Source organism: Mirounga angustirostris, unplaced genomic scaffold (genome assembly GCF_029215605.1).
Source record: "Mirounga angustirostris isolate CCGP_5_RB_7025 unplaced genomic scaffold, mMirAng1.0.hap1 SCAF_5, whole genome shotgun sequence".
Taxonomy (NCBI): Eukaryota; Metazoa; Chordata; class Mammalia; order Carnivora; family Phocidae; genus Mirounga; species Mirounga angustirostris.
The window spans coordinates 12,123,204-12,139,255 of NW_026991713.1; positions in this window are offsets into that span (position 1 = coordinate 12,123,204).

Below are 16,052 nucleotides of genomic sequence, written 5' to 3' on the forward strand. Positions count from 1 at the left end.
CTCTGTGGGCGTCCCCCAGGGCCCTCCAAGCAGGGAGGAGGGATGAGAGGCCGGTGGGCTGCTGAGCTGGGACTTGGAGGGGCCTGAGGGGCCCTGGTGTCCTGGCCTCGTGCACTCTGGACAGAGGCTGTCCTCCAACTGGGGCAGCCGCCCTCCGGCCTCCCTGTGGTTTTCCCCGGCAACAGTCCCAGATGCCGAGGCCTTCCCTGAGGGCCTGGGAGCCTCAGACACCAGGCCGGCCACTGGACTAGGGTGGTGTTTACCACGGCGGCGCTGGTGAAGCAAGACCCCCTAAAAGACGCGGGGCGAGCAAAAGAATGTCACATGCAGCAAACGCCGCTTCTGGGGTGAGACAGAAAACATGTGGTGTGTCACCCAGCCAAGCAAGAGGACAGAGCTGCTTCATTTCGTAAACCTCACCTCCCCTTCCTCGGGGGCCCCAAGCCTGCTGACAAGAACAAACTTACCTTACGCTCCCTCGATCTCTTGCAATTTCAAATACACAGTGTTGGGTCAAGTTGGTCACTCGGCAGGTGAATGTTCAGGCAAATTCGGACCCGACTTGGGCATCAGGGCATTCCCTCTCCCCTTGAAAGTCTGCAGCCCCCTGAGAGGGCACCTGGGTGGGGATGCCTGTGCTGTGCCTCTGGGGTCTCCCTGGCCTGCCCAGAGGCCTCCTGTGTCCCACCATCCCATCAGGCGGCAGCTGCCTCGGGCTGGGGAAGCCCATCCAGCTGGCTGTTGGCTTGGTGGCGGCCCCCGGGCTCTGGTTGCAGGCACACCGGCCTCCGGCCCACACACCCGTGGAATAGGCTCCCATGCGCTGGGCCCACGTCCCACCTTGCAGGCCTTGCTCAGGCCCTGGGGAACTGCAGGGGGCAGGGTGAGGGGAGGACGAGCTGAGGAGACCTGGGGGCAGGGGAGGAGGTGGTCCAGCCCCTTCCTTGACCCAGACACACACCACTGGGGCTTCTCTAGCTGCTGCCCCTGCCCCAGACCTCTCTGCTCGGGCTGCCTGCCTCCTTCCTTCCCCCAGGCGGACTTTTCCTACCACTTCTGCCCGAGTCTGATTGCCTTATTGCTCTTGTCCCTCCCTCTGCCTGCTGCCCTCCCAATCCTGGAAGGTTTCTCCCTACACCCCTCTCTGTAGGGACTTCTCTAAGGTCAGGTCCGTGCCCCCCCCACACCCTATCCTGAGGACTTCTTGTCCTTTGTTCTCATTCCTTGAGAAATTGATGGCAAAGGGGGTCGGGGAGGGAGATGTCGCACAGATAAAGGGAAATATAGGGGCGCCTGGGTGGCTCAGTCGTTAAGCATCTGCCTTCGGCTCAGGTCATGATCCCAAGGTCCTGGGATTGAGCCCCGCATCAGGCTCTCTGTTCGTTGGAAACCTGCTTCTCCCTCTTCTCCCCCCCATTCATGCTCTCTCTCGCTCTCTCACTCTCTCTCAACTAAATAAATAAAATATTAAAAAAGAAAAAGGGAACTATACACTGGAACTGTTTCAAAAGCATCCCCTTTGCTCTCATCAAGGGCTTAGAGAGTTTCTCTGTTACCCAACAAACCAGCCAGGGCCTCCCTTTTGTGACCTAAATGAGGATGGTAGGAATGCCAGCCAGTTAGTCTGGTGCTCGAAGGCAGGCCCTCCAGGTTGCCCTCCCTGCTGGGGACCTGGCCACAGTCCCTGGTGCTGGAGAATTAGGGAGCTGACAGCCAGACACCTCTGGGCTGCCTGGAGCTGTGGTTTGAACACAAGCCCTAGAGATTGATTCAGGCTAATGTAACTTAAGAATCTTCTGGAACACCCTTGAAGCAGCTCCAGCTCCAAACGTGCAGCAAAACCACCGGGCCTGGGAGAGGGCAGGGAGCAGGCCGCCAGTAGCCCATCAGGAGCCGGGGGTCTCTTTTAGAAGGACACCCATGCTGCTCCTGAAATCTCCACCCTCACGACCCAATCACTTTCCACAGGCCCCACCTCCAAATACCATCACATGGGGTGTAGGATTCCAACGTGTGAATCTGGGGTGGGGGGCACAGACATTCAGGCTCTAACAGGCTGGGAGGCGTGGAGGTGAGGCTTGTTAGTGCACCCACCAGAACCCCCTGGGGTAGAGCAGAGGCAGTTACCCAAAGGAAGGGGGCGCTGTTCCTAGAATCAGCCAAGAAAGGATGTTGGGCAGGCAAAAGCAATAGGTGTCCTCTGCATCCCATCCTTTGCACTGTGCTTCCCCCCCACACACACCGTCCTTCCAGGTATAGGACTGAAGAAGGCCTTCTTTATGAGCTGCGACAACCCAAATAGAGCTCTGGATGTCCCCAGTCCTCCCCAAGAGTTGCACCAGAAGTCACACCCAGGGGTTGTATCTGCAGGCAACGGATCTACCCAGTGGACCCAGGGTGTCCAGCCTTCTCTCGTTCTACCACAACCCTTATTGATATTCTCAAATCTATGACCTCAGTGGTAAATCTAACCACCTTTAGTAGATAAGAAAGGGAATGAGGAGGAAAGGGAAGGAAACTTCTGAAAAATCACGCTGACACAGCAAGCAGGGAGTTGCAATCTTTTGGTTATAATCTTTTTATGAAACTGGCATTCACAATATTTTGGCCAACTTCAAAAATATTAGTAATAATATTGGTAGTAATCATTAGAGCTAGAATTTACTGAGTACTTGCCATGTGCCAGTGCTGTTCCAAGGGCTTCATGAGAATTAGTTCAGCGTCATGGCGGGTATTTGCGACTTTCCTTCCTAAACTACCCATTCCTTTATCCCCTTGCCTTCGGCCAGCTCCTCATCAGGTTGGAGTCCTTTCCGAAGGGTAGACCCTAAGCTTCACATGTTCCGGAATCAGGTGGGGTTAGGCTTCCAGCAGCTTCCCCCTGGTTAGGGCAAGCCGGCACGGACCTAGGGCATGGGAACCTCCCTCCCCCAGGGCATGTTGGCAGTATGCTACTACTTCTTTTGATGAGCACAGCCAACCACCTGTGTCAACAACAGTCCCCCAAAACAGTCTAGTAGTCCCTCAGAACAGTAAATATACCGTCAGTGGATGAATAGATACATAAATCATGGCATATACCTACGATGGAATTTTATTCACCATAAAAAGGAATAAAGTGCCAACACAGGCCACAATGTGATTAAACCCCAAAGGCCTTCTGCCGCTAAATGAAAGAAGCCAGGCACAAAAGGCCACACATTGGATGATTCCTTTTACATGAAATATCTAAAACAGGTAAGTTTATAGAGACGTAAAGCAGGTTGGTGGTTGCCAGAGAGACCAGAGGACAAGGACTTGGGGAGTAACCACTTAATGGGTTTGGGGTTTCTTTTTGGGGGTGTTGAAAACATTCGGGAACCAGGGAGAAGTGATGGTTGCACAACATTACGAATGTACGCAATACTGAATTGTTCACTTTAAAATACCTAATTCTGGGCGCCTGGGTGGCTCAGTTGGTTAAGCGACTGCCTTCGGCTCAGGTCATGATCCTGGAGTCCCGGGATCGAGTCCCGCGTCGGGCTCCCTGCTCGGCAGGGAGTCTGCTTCTCCCTCTGACCCTCCCGACCCTCCCCCCTCTCATGTGCTCTCTCTCTCAGTCTCTCTCTCTCAAACAAATAAATAAAATCTTTAAAATAAATAAATAAATGTTTATCAGAATTTACACAAGGGGGAAAAGAAAAAAAAATAGTAATCGATTGGGGCACCTGGGTGGCTCAGTCGGTTAAGGGTCTTCCTTCCACTCAGGTCATGATCCCAGGGTCTTGGGATCAAGCCCCACATCGGGCTCCCTACTCAGTGGGGAGTCTGCTTCTCCCCCTCCCTTTGCCCCTCCCCACCACTCCTGCTCTTTCTCTCAAAATAAATAAATAAAATCTTTTTAAAAAAAGTAATTGACAATGAAGACAAAGATGAGGGCAGTGAGCAAAGTGAAATGAAAACAAAGGTCTGGCAAGAATGCATGGAATAAACGCAAAACTCCAACATCTTCTAACTGAAATTCCCAAAGAAGACTGAAAAGCATGAACAGAACAAATATTTAAAGTTAAAATTCAGGGGGTGCCTGGCTGGCTCAGTCAGGAGAGTGTGCAACTCCTGATCTTGGTCGGGATCCTGAGTTCAAGCCACATGTTGGGTGTGGAGACTTAAAAATAAAATCTATAAACAAAATAAACTTAAAATTCAAGAAATCTTTCTGGACATAAAGGAGCACAGCATGTCCCAGGAAAAATGGCCACTGAATGGTAATACCAGCCCAGAGTCTAGCAAAGTTACCAGACTCCAGAGAGAACAAAGGGACCCCGGGGCCACCAAGCACATGGGCTTCAGACTTTCCATAACATATATATATATATATATATATATATATATATATATATATATATATATATATATATACACATACATATATATATATATATGTATATATTTGGCATGCTATCAGTTCTTAGGAGCACGGAAAGAAACATTTTCATTCGTAGTATCTTAGATTTACTTTTTAGGATTTACCCAGAAACTGATAAACCTTCAACCTTTTTAGCTTTTTATTCAAAACCTACATACAAAAAACCAAAACAAAGCCTACATACACAAGATGCTTTAGATAAACATCAGAAAGAGAACACAATCCCTTTGGATGCCATCACCTGTGATGATCACGAGGCAAACTAGTATCTTGACGGGTGGAGTGTTTCACAACTTTCTGTGCATTTTCTCCCATATTGCTTCAAACAACGTTTGTAAGGTAGGTGTGTTTATGTTTCTCGCACTTACTCGGGCTTCTCTTCCTGTGCGAGTAGCGGATGAGTTCAGGTTCACCAACTCCACAGTTAGCCCACTCTGAGCCTCTATGCCGGGTCCCCATAACTGCAAGGGCCTTCTCTCTGACTTCGGAATTTTAGGCAGATGAGATGAGGCGGCTCTGAGCCGGGTTTCCACAGCTCCGGGGAGCAGCTGACCCCTGTCGGCTGTACCACCCGCACAGCTAACGAAGAGCTCAGTAAGTAAGTAGCCACTTATCACCAGGCTGGGGGAGGTGCATAACTATTTTGGCCCTCTCCTCAGAAAAACAAAACAAAACAAAACAAAAAAACAACCCTGTTATGTGAACAGCTCAAAAGAACGAGTGTATTTACATTGGAACAGAACCGTGACCTTGGACAGGTCCGCCCCTCCCCCTTTCTAATCGCGGTGATCTTTCTGATGCGGGAGTGTGATCCTGAGGCTCCCTCATAGAACAGCACTTCTCAGACTGCAGTGCATGCATGAGTCCCCAGCGTTCTGGTCAGGTTGGTCAGGTTGCTGACTTGGTTTCCCTCGTCTTGGACAGGGCCCGGAGCTCTGCATTTCTAACCAAACTCCCCAGGAATGCTGGCATGTTGACCATGCTAGAACACACTCGGAGTAGCCTGGAGGCGAGGAGCCCTTCTCCCGACCCATGGTCCTCAAGTTCAAGTTCAGTCTTTTCCCTGTGACTCCTGGCCTGCTTGACCTGGCCCTATGTCCAGTCTCCACCTCGGTTTTCATTACTGCATGGTCCCCTGCTCAACAAGAGGCCCATATCAAGAAAATATCAAGAACGCCAACAAATTAAAAAAGAAAAAGACACGTAATAGAAAAACCGATGAGAGACTTGAACAGGTGGCTCACAAAAGAGGATGTTCAGTAGTAAATATATGGAAGTAATATATGGAAGCATGAACAGAACAAATATTTAAAGTTAAAATTCAGGGGGCGCCTGGCTGGCTCAGTCAGGAGAGTGTGCGACTCGATCTTGGTCGGGGTCATGAGTTCGAGTAATATATGGAAGTAGCTGTAAATATATGGAAGGAGCTGGAGCTCCTTACTGACTAGGTGCGTGCACCTTAAAGGCCCAGTGATAGACGCCTCTTTTCCAGGCTGTGGGAGGTCAGCACGTTCCCTGTGCCTCTGTGAAGACCACCCTTCAAACAGCAGGCAGACCCCTGCCCACCCGTGCCAGGGGCCTGATGTTGCTCTCAGGCCTCGTGTCCCCGGGGGAGGCTCTGCAGAACCCTGTGACCCAGCCCCAATGACACACGCATCATTCATCCTCAGGCAGGACAACAGGAAAACTGGAAAGAGGGAAGGGACCAGGAGAAGGAGGGAGAGAGCCTGGGAAAAGCCCCAGGGAGATGGGCCAGCCTCCAGCACTGGCTTCTGCTTGGTAAGGGGGTCTTCACCGAGTGTCTCCCCTCCTCTGGGCTGCAGGTGTGTCCCTGGGGCCTGCTATTTAGCGACAGGGGAGTTGTAGGTCCATCGGTCCTGGAGAAATAGGTCATCAGGCTGGCTCCAGCCCGAGCTTTCCGTCTTGCTCTCTCACTTAGGAGAGTGAGCTCTTCTCTGAGGGAAGGTTATTTATTCTTGTGGATGGGGCAGAGGAAGTAGGGGGAAAGGAGAAGCGAGGGGAGGGGGGCAGGGAGGTGCAGAGACTGTGCAGAGGAATGGAAACGGGTTGCTCTCTCTGCCCCCGCACCCCTGCTCTTCCCTCCCGCATTCAGTCTCTCCAACACCCGCAACAGTGCAGAAGGCATCCTTTTGGATCAGGATAGCTTTTTCTTCTTGGTGCCTGTCAGATGAGACCAGCAAGATTCCTTGGCTAATTCCCTGACCACATTTCCTTGACTTCCCTCCCCAGGACCTCTTTGCCCCCAGCCCTGATTCTGTGGACTGCATAGAGTCAGGAGTACAGACCCTGAGGTAGATTGCCTGGGTTCAAGTTCAAGGCTTAATCATTTACTTGCTGTGCGGCCTTGGGTAAGTGAATCAACCTCTCTGTACCTGTGCACTCATCTTAAAAATGGGAGAAGGGCACCTTGGCGATTTGTTGAGAGGAGAAATAGCCCCGGAAAGCCTGAGATCATTTTACAGATTACTGGCATTCCTTTGGCTCTGGTGGTCTTATCATTGCCCATTTCGGGCGTTCCCCCCGGCGCTGCCTCTGCCCCGCGGCTTCCACAGAAGGAACGTGCGCTGCGTGGGGCATCCGGCCTCCCCATGTCCCCAGGATGTGGAGCTTCGAGTGGCACATCTTCCTTCGTCATCTCTGCCAGCTCTCTGTCACTACTCTGGGACCCACCAGTTTCCTCCTCAAACAGACTCTGTCTACACCACGGTCCGTGGCAAAGGAAGGAGCAGCTTTACTCCTTCTACTAAATTCTTCAGGCGCAGGCGGTCTCTAAGCTCCCATTACATAAATGGGCCAGAGATGGCCTCTGTTTATTGGCCCCGGCTTATTTCTCCACCGCAGGCTGAGACCCATTAACTCCCAAGCCCACTGGCACCAAACTCAAATTTTTACACACCCAGTGATTTTTAAAATAGCCCAGACAAGCTGATTTTTCACCATTTAGGGCCCGCCTGCTTCGTATGCCCTGTGAATCTTCGCAGACAGCTGTGACCTATTGACATCATGGGATCTTGGTGCTGGAGGTCTCTGATTCAGACACCCCTTCACCCCCACCCCCATGTTGCCACCAGCCCCTCCCACCCCCTCCCCCTGCAGTCCCCTTGCCCTGCTCCCCCCCTCACCGCCCCCTTGCCACAAGCCTCCACAGGACAAATATTTGAAGTCACATAATAAAATCCAAGCAAAAACTCACATTAAGCTAGAAATACAAGGAAAAACTATCACATAAATGTATCAGAAACCAACAGCAAAATCACACTTGAACATAAGACAGAAAAGTGTAAAACACATCAGAAGGCTATTTTTCACAATGTTGGATCCATAAAGGCCATTCTGAGCATGGCACGCAAGCCAGGTACCTAGAAGGAAACCATCTGACCATGTCAGATTTTAAAACTAGCCAAGTTCAATGACAAACGAGTTTCTGAAGAATACATTTGCAGGGCACTTCATTCCTGGCTGCCAACAACTTAAACGAACGCCACCTGGTTTAATCAAGAAAGCAACGTATAGAAGAGTCTGAGCCACCTCAGGACTAGAGAGAAAGAAATGGGTGTGGAGACAGCTGGTACCGGGGACAAGAGTCCCAGGATCCCCTGAGCCGTGGGCTGGCGAGAAACCCCTCAGGCTGTGGCCTCCACGGGACCAGGGTTGGCAGCCTTGCTGGGACCTTGCCCACTGGTGGCTCTGGATGCCGACGGAGCTGCTGCTGTTGTCCCCAGAACACGTTCTGGATGGATCTTACAACGAGAAGTCTGGTGCGGGTACATCTGCTTGCTGGACTCTGCATCAGGAGAGGTCGGGAACGAGTATCTGATTTCTGAAGTGGAAGCCAAGCTCTCCAGCCCAAGGGCAATCATGCAGAGAATGGCCCCAAATAGAGGAAACGTGTCTAAGAGACAAAAAGAATAACAAATGTCCGCTACAGTCAAAGCCTTTTGCTGCCCCGCATCAACACACGCAGGCATACGCGCATGCATGCGCGCTTTAAACAAATGCCAGAAAAAAATGTTAAATGTTTTTCTTTTATATGTTGCTCTTATGCCTCATACAAACAAAAGGTCCCTCTTTTCAAAAGGTGATCAAAACACAACAGTTACTGTGTCCAGCTCCAAACCAGCTTCCAATTCCAATCCAGAGTAGAGCACCTGTCTCCATTCTGGCTTCTAGGGAGGCTGAGAAGGTGAGTTTGTGGTTCACGTGCTGGGTGGCCAAATGTTTTGCAAATGTCCACTAGGGTCAGTTTTGGTTTCTTTTCCTCCTCCCCCTCCTCCTCCTTCTCCTTCTCCCCCTCCCTCTCTCCTTCTCTCTCTCTCCCTCCCCTCCTTCCCTCCCTCCATAGGGTGCTCACCACTGCTCTCTCAGAGATACCAGAGAACTCTGTCCTGCTCAAGACAAGAAGACAAAACACAAAATACCTCAACAAACAAACAAACAAATGCCCTGCTCTGGTCTCATTCACTTGCCTTTCTCATCTTTAGGAATTAAGAAAACAGGAAATTCCCAAGTCTGCTAGGCTTCATTCCCCCATGATGCTTCAGTCTGGCTCCCTGGGTGGGAGGGATGGACAATGGCCCCTCTCTAGTTTCCTGCCTGCTCCATGGAGAAACCCCCATCAGTGGTGATGAATCACATGGGCTGTGGGAAGAGTCCTTTTTTTTTTAAAGATTTATTTATTTATTTGGCAGTAGGGGGCAGAGCAAGAGAGAATCTCCAGCAGACTCCCAATGAGCATGGAGCCCAATGTAGGGGCTCGATCCCACGACCCTGAGATCATGACCTGAGCCAAAACCAAGAGTCCAACACTCAACTGACTGAGCTATCCAGGCGCCCTGGGAAGAGTCAGTTTTTGTTTCAGAATATTTCCCTAAGTCCTCATTTTGAAATGATATCTTCACAGAGTATCAAACCCTAGGTTGACTGTTCTTTTCTCTCAGTACACTGAAGTCATCATCCTAATAATAGCAATGCTCAATAAATACTTCATCTGCTCCCTATGATTTGGCCCCCACAGCAGGATGGGCCATGTGGCTAGTTCAGGCCAATGAAACGTGAGCTAAAAATACATGGGTCACTTCCAGATCAGAACAATGAATAGGCCAGGAGTGAGTTTCCAGCTGCGACAAAAAATTTGCACTCTTAGCAGGTGATATGATATGATTTGATAGCCCATCATCATATCACAACTTGATATTGATATATGTGTAGAAAATCCAAAAGAATTGACAGGTAAACCATTAGAATTAGTAATGAATTTAGTAAAGTTACTGGATATAAGGTCTGTATGCAGAAATCAGTTGCATTTCTTTATACTAAGAAACGTACAATAATGGATGAAATAAACAATTTACAGTGACATTAGAATGCACCAAATACCTAAGGAGATAGCCAGCAAAAATGTCAAGACCTCTACACTGAAATTACAAAGCTTTGCTGAAGTAAATGAAAGACCTAAATAAATGGGGAGATACCAGGATTGAAACAGTCAATATTAAGAAATCAGTTATTTCTAAATTGATCTATAGATTTGGGGTGCCTGTGTGGCTGTCGGTTAAGTGTCCATCTCATGGTTTCAACTCTGATCGTGATCTCATTGGTTGTGAGATTGAGCCCCATGTTGAGCTCCTTGCTCAATGGGGAGTCTGTTTGAAGATTCTCTCCCTCTGCCCTCCCCCCACTTGCATGTGCTCTCTCTCTCTCTCTCAAATAAACAAATAAATCTTTTTAAAAAATAAATTGAGGGGCGCCTCAGTGGCTCAGTCATTAAGCATCTGCCTTTGGCTCAGGTCATGATCCCAGGGTCCTGGGATCGAGCCCCGCATCGGGCTCCCTGCTCTGCAGCAAGCCTGCTTTCCCTCTGCCTGTCACTGCCCCTGCTTGTTCTCTCTCTTTCTGACAAATAAATAAATAAAATCTTTTAAAAAATGGGTAAAAGGCTTGGACAGGCACTTCACCAAAAAGGATATCCAAGTGGTCAATAAACACATGGATATGTACTCAACATCATTGGTAGTCAAAGAAATGTACATTAAAGTCAACAATCACACAGATATCACTACATGCTTGGCAAAATGGTTAACAATGTAAAAAGCGACCATCTCAAGAGATGACAAGGGTGTGAAGCACCTGGAACTCTCATACATTACTGATGGGAATGAACATTGATACCATCACTTCAGAAAATTGTTCAGACATATTAATAAAGATAACTATGCATGTACCCTCAACCAGCAATCCTACTACTGAGTAGATATCTAAGTGAGATGAGTATATGGGTCTACCAAAGTACGTATTAACAAGGATGCACATAACAGCCTTATCTACAACAGCCCCAAACGTGTCCATCACCATTAGAATGGATAAAGGCATGGTGATATATTCATATAATGGAATAATAATCACTGTGGTGAGAAAAATAATGAACTCTGGCTACATGCCATCTCACATATAAACCTTTGATTGCAAAATATATACTGTACGATTCATTTGGTTGAATTTTTTTTTAAGATTTTATTTTTTTATTTGAGAGAGAGAGCACAGACAGGGGGTGGGGGAAGCAGAGGGAGAGGGAGCCCAATGTGGGGCTCGATCCCAGGACCTCAGGATCATGACCTGAGCTGAAGGCAGATGCTTAACCAACTGAGCCACCCAGGCGCCCCTAATTTAGATGCATTTTAAGAGCAGGCAAAAGTCATCAATGGGGTTGGACACCAGAACAGGGGATATGGTAAGGCAGAACAATGACGTCCCCCCTCAGATGTCCCACCAGAAGCTATGACTATGTTATGTCACATGGCAATAGGGCCTTTGCAGATGTAATGAAAGTTATTGATCAGTTGACCCTGAGAGAGAGAGAGAGGATCCAGATAGGACTGATTTAATCACATAGCTCTTAGAGGAGTTTTTCTGGCTGGAGGCACAAGGAGGTTGGACAGATTCAGGGTGTGAGAAGGACCTGAGCCTCCGTGGAAAGCATGAGAAGGAAATGAATTCCGCCAACACTGTGCATGAGCCTGGAAGCGGACACTCCCCAGGAGCCTTGGCTTTGGCCTTGTGAGACCCGAAGCAGAGAATCCAGTCAAGTTCCCTGGATTTCTCACCTTCACAACTGTTGGGTAATATGGGGTGTTGTTTAAGCTGCTGAGTTTGTGGTCATTGGTTATGAATTTAGTATGGCAGCCACAGAAAACTGATACACTGAGTATTGACTGGGAGGGAGAATAAGGGAGGCTTCTGGGGTGCCAGAAATATTCCAAGTCTTGATCAGTTGGTAGTCACATGGGATATACATAGCTAAAAATGCATTAAGCTGTACACTTAACATTTTAAAACCCAATTAAAAACAGAAAGTGAGCCCCACCCCATCTCATTTCAGGAAAAAAAAATGGGGAGGTGAGCGGGGGGTGGGGGGCGGTGAAGCAGGTGATGGGATGGAGGCACGCACTTGGGATGAGCACCAGGTGACGATCATCGCTGGATGTGCTGCGTCACTATCTTGCACACGTGACGCTGACATAACATGTGTGCTAACTCGCTGGAATTAAACTTTTAAAAAACAGAAAATGGGGCGCCTGGGTGGCGCCTGAGCCTTCGGCTCAGGTCATGATCCTGGAGTCCCTGGATCCAGTCCCGCATCGGGCTCCCTGCTCGGCAGGGAGCCTGCTTCTGCCTCTGACCCTCCCCCCTCTCATGTGCTCTCTGTCTCTCTCATTCTGTCTGTCTCAAATAAATAAATAAATAAAATCTTTAAAAAAAAAACAAAACAGAAAATGAGCAAAAGCTCACTATCCTTCCTTGTTCAGTTACAGCTCTATTGCCCTATGGTCATAGAGTGCAGCCTAGATCATTTCTTTTTCTTTTTTTCTAATTTACTGTGATTTTCTTTGTAGGCAAGGACTTGACATATTTTTACACATGTTTCCAAAGCCATTTGGAAAACTCCATTCTCTGTTAGGAACAAAGTTATGGGTGCCTATCAGGTTCTTTCATCGCCCTCTGGAGGAGGAAACCCTTCCTTTTCCTTTTCCTGTGCGGAGGAAGGAGGGAACTCCGGGAAAGGAACACCCCGGCCTCTCTTCCATCTTCTCCCGGAGGAGGAGGAGTCTATCAGTTCATTTTTGCGGCAGTGGGTTCACCCAGGGCTCAGCCAGTTGCTCAAAACTCTCCCTGGGACCTGCCTGCTTGCAGGACAGTACGTGCTGCTTCTGCTCCCGCAAGCTACGCGTGTCAGAGAGGCAAGGCCCCGACCAAGGCTGGCAGCCCCCCAGCAAGCCGGCGCCTTGGAGGGAGAGCTGCTCACTTGTGGGGTGAAATCCTCAAGCCCCCGTGGCTTGCAGAGAAGGCTCCCCTCACTCTCCAACAGCTTTATCGGCCACGAAGGTCATATTCTGATCTCCATCTGCCTCATTGTTGTGCCTATCTCCGGGTTGCTGCTGTGGGCCGAAAACTTTGAGAAGTATACTAAGAGTATAAGGGGCAAGAAGATACACGGAGATCGTGTTGCTAACGCCTACATTTAGGCCTTTGTCTTCGGTTATGTAGGTCATGTGCGGTTATGAACTTGGCAGCTCACAGAGGCAGGTGGCCTTGTCCTCATGAAGGGCTGATCTCTCTCTCTCTCTTTCTCTTTCTCTCTCTCTTTCACAAGAATAGGTCTTGGTTGATGCCAGCCTTTGGCCTTTAAGCGGTACAGCTCAGGAAGTAGATCAATTACAGGAAAGAGAAACTCGGCTCACAGCTCTTTTAGATATTGATAGATGGGAGTGGGGGACCATTTTTTCTCTACTATTAGGGTAGTTAGTCAGCCGGGCTGCACACAGCAGCGTCAAATCGATGTCGAGCATCAAAAATTCATGATGTTAAGAATTCACCGCGCAATGATTTTGAATAGGCGTTTTCCCGAAGAAGACATACAAACGGCCAATAAGCCCAGGAAAAGATGCTCAATCAATTCATCATCAGGGAAATGCAAATCCAAACCATGCTGAGATACCACCTCACACCCATTAGGATGGCTCCTAGGAGACACCAGGAAGCAGCAAGTGTTGGCGAGGCTGTGGAGAAATTAGAACCCATGGGTGCTGTTGGTGGGATTGCAAACTGGTACAGCTGGTGTGGGAAACAGTATGGCAACAATCCCGGTGGCCACAGCGGATGAATGGGTAAGCAAAGCATACTGCATACGTGTGATGGAGTGTTACTCAGCCGTAAGAAGGAGGGAAACTCCGACACATGCTATGACATGGATGGACCTCGAGGACATTATACTAAGTGAAATGAGCCAGTCACAAATGGACAAATATTGTGTGATTGCACTTAAATAAGGTAGCCAGAGCAGGCACATGCAGGGTATGGGTAACCAGGGGTCCCCGGGGGGGGGGGTGGCTGCTGAGTTAGTGCTTACTGGGGACAGTTTCGGTTTCGGATGACAACAAAATTCTGGAGATGGATGTTGGCGATGGTTGTGCAACCATGTGAATGCACTTCGTGCCGCTGAACTCACACGTAGAAACGGTTTCAATGGTACATTTTATGTTATGTTTATTTTATTGCAGTTTTCGAAAAAGAGAAAGAGAATCGCCATTTACCCAGTTTTTAAAAAAAAAATCTGTTAGTATCTCGCATGGGTAGGCTGGGTTCATGCAGCTGCCCCAAACACTGTCCCTCTTTTTTAAAATATTATTTCCATCCACCTTCAGGACCAAGAGAGGGTACCAGGGAGGGGCCAACCCTGAATTCCTCAGACTTGTCTATGGGTTCCAAGGTACATTCACCATGATGAATGTCTTCATCACAGGAGCATCCCCACGGTTTTAGAATTCAGATAGTCAAACTGTGGCTTCACCCAAAGAAGGATGGTAGAGTTTATAAATGATAATTTTTAAAAGGAATGGAGACAGAGGAGTTGGCTGAGGTGCTGCTAGCCAAGGCTGGAAGCAGGCCTGCCCACTGGGGTGCCGACAAAAACGCACAAGGTGGTGGGGAGGCTGTTGACCTCCCTGGGAATCCAGCTGGGCAGAAGCCACCTTCGGAAAAGTCTCAGCTGAGAAGCTTGGGGGGGCACCCTTGGAACTCCCCAGAAAGCTGCCTCTGGGCTGATGCTGAATTCACTGGGATGGATCCCTTCCATCTGGCGGCTGAGCACCACAGGAACCAGGAAAGGAGCTCACGCCAGAGCCGGGAGGAGATGCCTGCAGTGCGCCCTCTACCGACAAAGCTTAACGTGCAGCCCGCGGACTAAGGAAACCGTCGGAAGCCGAGCACTGCCAGTGAGTGGGTTTGCAGCTGAATGGCGGTATCGATAACTGGTACAGGGACAAGATGCTAATAGCTGTGAATCTGGGTGAAGGTATATTCTTTGTACTATTTTTGAACTCTCCTGTATGTTTGGAATTATTCCTATGTTTAAACACTTAAATCAAAGAACTCCTTTAGCCGAAAAGAACCAAAATAAGATGTTGGGGAGGATGATTTTTTGACTTTAAAAACTGCACTGGACTCTAGAAGAAAAACTGATTTTAAACTTCTTTGATTCTTTTGGACTTTAAAAGATTTTGATCTCTTTGAACTGTCATCTCATGAGGGCAACACGATGTGATTTCGGACTCTTTTAAGTTTTAATTTGCAAGGAGATCAAATTTAAAAATTTTTTTCCTGGAAATTTGCAATGGAAGGGGGCTAATAAGCTATGTGGGGGTTCTTGTTCTTGACTTTTTACTGTTGGACTATCTTTATGCTAAATCTTGATCTCACTGCACAATTTTGAAGAAATATATTTGACATGGTTTGCTATCACTTGGGATGGGAAATGAGAGGAATTCTGGTTATAGCAAGACCTTGGAGTTAATTAATTAATGTTTTGATCTGACCCATTTCAAATAAACCTCTTGCAGCAAACGTCATACTGCCCAACAGTGGACCCAGGATATTTCAGACAGAAGTGGTTGGTACAGAGGGAGCAGCTGGGTGAAGCTGAAAGCAGGGCTGTTTTAATGGATGGTTGCTTGCCACCTGCTGACTATGAATTTGACGGATAAATCCAATGCTTATTTAAAAGAAGGTTAGAACTAGTGGAAGGATCACTTGTTCCCTAGTCCTGTTTCCACGTGGAGGAATTCCATCCAAGGAAATCTCCTGGCCTCTCTCCATCCTTTTGCTTACCAATTCCAAGGAAGGATGAGCAAGTTATATGGCGGACAAGTTGGCCAGAAGGAAACGCCATGAATTTGAGGTCTGCTGGCCTTCCAGAGCACTCAGTATCTGTGCTCCTAAGCTTACAGGGCTGGCCCGAGTTTGCCCAGTACTGCGCATGGCAAGGGGTGAGGCCATCTTACTGAGGAGTGAAGTAGAAGCAAACCAGCTTGGGCATCCAACCTAAAGCCGCTTCTTCCAACAACTTTAATCAAGCTGATACTTTCATCTCCACCTGCCTGACTCTGGTTTACTTCTTCATTGTCTCTGGGTCTTGGGATCGAGCCCCACGTTGGGCTCCCTGCTCAGCAGGGAGTCTGCTTCGCCCTCTCACTCTGCCCGCCCCCCATAGTACGCTCTCTTTCTCTCTCAAATGAATAGATAAAATCTTTTAAAAATATTTCTGGAGGCGCATTTTTAAAAAACAGGTGAAATT